At 42.0% G+C, this 4,714-nt stretch overlaps 1 long non-coding RNA gene across 1 annotated transcript; it reads left to right on the forward strand.

Annotated features, from left to right (window-relative positions):
* Positions 1-13: 13 nt before the first annotated feature.
* LOC121917693 lies at positions 14-4,027 on the forward strand. Its single transcript, XR_006101083.1, has 2 exons — positions 14-604; positions 2,721-4,027. It is a non-coding gene; the product is annotated as an uncharacterized LOC121917693 (long non-coding RNA).
* The last annotated feature ends 687 nt before the right edge of the window (positions 4,028-4,714 follow it).

Consider the following 4,714-nt stretch of genomic DNA (forward strand, 5'->3'; position numbering starts at 1 on the left):
GAATTCCATAGCCTTGAGCCAGACAAAGAGGTAAAGCGGTGCCAAACTGGGTTATTTCACCAGTGTGGATGCAGCTAAAAAGTGTATTTTTGACAGCAGCATTCATCTCAGGAGATGCAAATAAATAAAACAAACAAAACCAACAAATAAAAAGGTCACTTTTCTTTATTCTTACGAAGCCCAAGGATAAAATATTCAGAGAAAAATGGCACGAAAATTGCTGTTTGTTTTTGTTTTTTGAAACTGCCTTGTTTCTGATGTAATAACATTGATCCAGACATTCAGCTCTGCACTGGCCCCCCTCTTTCCAGGCAAACGATGAGATGGTTCAGGGCCTGCCTCCTTCTCTGATGTGTTTTCTCCCACCCCTTTTGCTTGACTGCCCTCTCCGTATTTTTAGCACAACGCCCAACAGAAACAAAAAGAGAGCGAGAGCGAGGCTTTAAGCTTCTTTTCTGCCTTCCCCACAGATTCATTTCCTCCAAACAAAAGAGCCAACGCGACAGAGGAGGCAATTCCCGAAGGCTCTCCCAGTGCCAGCTCAGAGGAACAAACACCCAAGAAATCAAGCCCAAGGCAGCGGCCAACGTAAATGGCTTGTGAGGTGGGTTTCCTTTCTGACTAGCGTTTGGTAACAGAAAAGGAATGACTTCTCTGAGATTACTTTAGTATCTGTGTTGAATAATTTCATCAGTCCGCTTTTTGAGCCTCTGGTCAGCTGGGGGAACAACTTCCAGAACAGGACTCTTGTGGATCTCATCTTGTGATTGCCAGCATTTTGTCATCTGCAGACTTAGGGTCCGAACAGACAGGCCAAAATAAAGCTGCTTCTGGTGACTCTGGAGGTATGCTGTTTAAATGATGCATGAAGCCGTGCAAAGCCATGCTTGACTGGAGAAGAGCTTTGATGCAGCTTCTGGCCTCTTAAGATACATTAATCATTTAAGCAGCACACTTCCAAAGTGACCCGAAGCAGCTTTATTTTGGACTGTCTGCACGGGCCCATAGTTTTGTTAAGGTGTTATTTTACTTTTGGTTGCAAAAATACATATTCTGATTCAGTACTAAGGGCCATGCAGATCAAAGGCCCCAAATAAGTGGCTTCTAAACACTTCTTCCCCACAAATACATACGTTCCCATTTATTTTTGAACATAGGTCAGTTTTTGTCTGCAGTCCTCAAAATGTTTACAACCCAGCAGTGTTCTCTTTATTCACAAGTAAGCCTTAGCTCAGCGAGTCTGAATAGCTCTTATTTGGACTTTGTCCTTAGGAACAGTGACACAAAGCTATGTGAAAAGTGTGTCTCTACAGTGTGTATGTGCCTTCGAGTCACCGGTCGACTTATGGAGAACCCATGGATTTCACAGGGTTTCTTAGGCAAGGAATACTCAAATGCAGTTTTGCCTGTTCTTCCTCTGAAATACAGCTTACAGCAGTCTCCCATCCAGTACTAACCAGAGCCGATCCTGTTTAGCTTCCAAGATCACAAAGGGTCTGGCGCCTTTAGGGTGTTTAAGTGGCTGTGTGAAAAGCAGTAATTCTTAATTAAAGGCAGGAGTTTGGGAATTAGAGTCCCAGGGATACAAATGTTCAGAGCAGGACTGCTACAAGAAAGTTGACAGATGCAATTTACAAATGAATAAGAGATACTAAGTTTGGAACTAGATGCTTAGGCTTGTTGTAGAAAGTAAGTACAGGTGTGCAAGTTCATCTACTACAGACTTGTTTCCTGGGTATTTGAGAGGGAAAGAAAAGCTTCTGTGGAGATTAGTTGCTGTAGAGGGAGAAACTGGGCAGGGTTTGCCCCTCATTTTCCATGCCTCCTCCATCTCTTGGAAACCTGCAATGTGGTTTGTACCAAATTTAGCACTGCCTCACCCAAACTGCAGATGTTGTCCACCTGCAAATAGTTTTGCCAAATGCCTGTGAACATAGAAAATGGCACAGACAACAATGTTGTTTTATAAATAGAGTTCTGGAGACTTAGGCCATGTACAGACTGGCACTTTGTGCCATCCTGGGGCGGAGTCAGGGCACCGCGTCCAGATGACACACATCCTTGACAACGTCACCAGGGTGCCATGATGCCACATGCTGCTCCAAACGGCGTGCGGCATCATGACACCCTTTTGGTGCTACGTCCAAATGACGCAGCGCCAAAGGGACGCCATACAGCTGCGCCGCTGTGGCTATGGCACCATTTGGAGGGCACAAAAAGGAGCTGCGTTTGGCGGTTTTTACGTCCTCCAGAGGCCGTATTGGGGCCATAATGTGAGGTTGCCGTGGCCCCAATCTGGCTGAAGAAGGGGGCAGTTGCATGCCACCCCTTAGGGGCTGTTTGTACAGCCCCTTAGCTGACTGTGGTTAGAGCCAGGACCAAACTGAGCAAATGATGGAAGTAACCTGACTACATCTGAAAACTTGGAAAAGCAGAACTGACACGATTTCTCTGACCTACCCAGTTTTCTTGACTGGAGTGGCTGAAAAACAAAAACACTGCTGGCTGAGTTAAAGTTTTTATATCCAGCAGTGACTGTTTATTGTACACAACATTTAGTACAATGCCTAGTAGTACACAATATTTGTGCTGTCACACCCCAACTGGAAACCTGCTCCACCTCCAGCAACTCGCTGGGTATTTTGGTAGCAGTTGGTGATTCTTTGTATAAGCTATCATTGTTCACAGCAATTTATTCCTACTCTCTTCCTTAATTTCAGAATGAAGAACATTTGTTTCCTTGTTCTTTGGAGGCATCAGGTTCATGAAGCAAGGAAGATGCAGAGTTTATATATGAAAGAAAAAACGTATCACTGATTCTCCATGGAATGGAGAACTTGTACAAGCACTGAAAGAAATCTGTAATTGAGTAACACTAAAAGTCAGGCACTCTTAATGGATCTGCCTCTTAAAGCATTGGATGTAGCATTCTGCAATTAGGTTTTTCCTCATTTGCTTCATTGTACTACCTGTGTATATAGCTTTTACATTATGTAGCACATAAACCTTTATCTCCCCTTCCCATCTTTTTTTGTTGGTTTGTTTGTTTTGGGAATGGTTGGAGGTCACGACAGGTGATGGGTTCAAAATCTGTTTCCAAAACCCGGCAGGCAGAAGCGACGTATGTGTTGAATTATTTCTTAAAGATGTATTATCCCATTTAATGGAGTCCAAGACCGTTGAGAGAGAAAACATGTTAACACTGGCAATAGCAGATTGATGGAATCTGTTGGTGACATTTCTACGCAGTAAGAGCGCATTCCAGTGAGAAGTTACCTTTGCTAAATTCCACTGAAATGAATGGGGAGTGTAGAAAAGCAGATTCATTTTAGTGGGCCTTGTGCAAGAGGACGGCCGTGTCCTAAATGTTATTGAGGAACTTTGTTTCCAGTATGTAGCAGCATAAAGGGCTCCCTTCTTGGAACCCTTTTTTCCTAATATATTTTGGCATCTATATTGTTACTTTAGATATTTTTCAAAAATAATTTAAAACTTCCTGCTCTGAATAAAATGGAGAGATTTGTAAAACCCTGAACTTCAACCTCTCTTCATCTCACTTCTCTGATGTTCATGGGTGGGTAAATATAAAAAGGAAAACTACATCTTTAAACAGTATTTTTTTTATATTGCCTTGTGTTTTTTTAAAAAGAAAAATTAAAGTTTTGAAATGTACCTGTGTACATAACTTTGTAAAAAACACTGAGAAATTATACTAACTTATTTATGTTGAAAAGATTTTTTTTTTTAATCTAGAAGATGTTTTCCCATAAAGCCAAAGCGGCGCGTGTTTTTGTGCATTTGTAAATGCTCTCTTTGGTAGGGTTTTTTTTTTTGTTTGTTTAGTTTTTGTTGGGGGGTTTGTTTTGTAATTAATATGGCTGTGCTTAAATGATTGCAGACTGAGCCAATTTAATTTTTTTTTTGTGTCAAGACATTTGCCAATTGATACTGTTTCACATCAAGCAATCAATAAAGAAAACTGCCATATATAAATAAATAAAAATATATATATACACACACATAAAAATGATTTCTTTGTATGTTTTATAGGTTCAGACACAATGAGGAACCATTGCCAAACTATCTTTTTATCCTCTCCTGTCGTGAAGGGTTTACACAGCAGCCCCACTCTGCCTCATAGCACACAAACAGCATGAGGAGGAGACTGAGATTTCACACTGGTGCAAAGAAAAATGGTAAAACCATTCCCCATCATCAAAGTCCTGATAATTATTTTAATCAAGCATAGAATCATGGAATCGTAGAGTTGGAAGAGACCACAAGGGCCATCCAGTCCAACCCCATTTTGCCATGCAGGAAATCCAAATCAAAGCATCCCTGACAGATGGCCATCCAGCCTCCAAGGAAGGAGACTCCATCACCCTCCGAGGGAGTGTGTTCCACTGTTGAACAGCCCTTACTGTCAGGAAGTTCCTCCTAATGTTCAGGTGGAATCTCTTTTCCTGGAGCTTGCATCCATTGTTCCGGGTTCTGTTCTCTGAGGCAGAAGAAAACAAGCTTGTTCCCTCCTCAATATGACATCCCTTCAAATACTTAAACAGGGCGATCATATCACCTCTTAACCTTCTTTTCTCCAGGCTAAACATCCCCAGCTCCCTAAGCAGTTCCTCATAGGGCATGGTTTCCAGACCCTTCACCATTTTTGTCGCCCTCCTTTGGACACGCTCCAGTTTCTCAATGTCCTTTCTGAATT

This window comes from Sceloporus undulatus, unplaced genomic scaffold, assembly GCF_019175285.1.
Source record: "Sceloporus undulatus isolate JIND9_A2432 ecotype Alabama unplaced genomic scaffold, SceUnd_v1.1 scaffold_152, whole genome shotgun sequence".
NCBI classification, from domain to species: Eukaryota; Metazoa; Chordata; class Lepidosauria; order Squamata; family Phrynosomatidae; genus Sceloporus; species Sceloporus undulatus.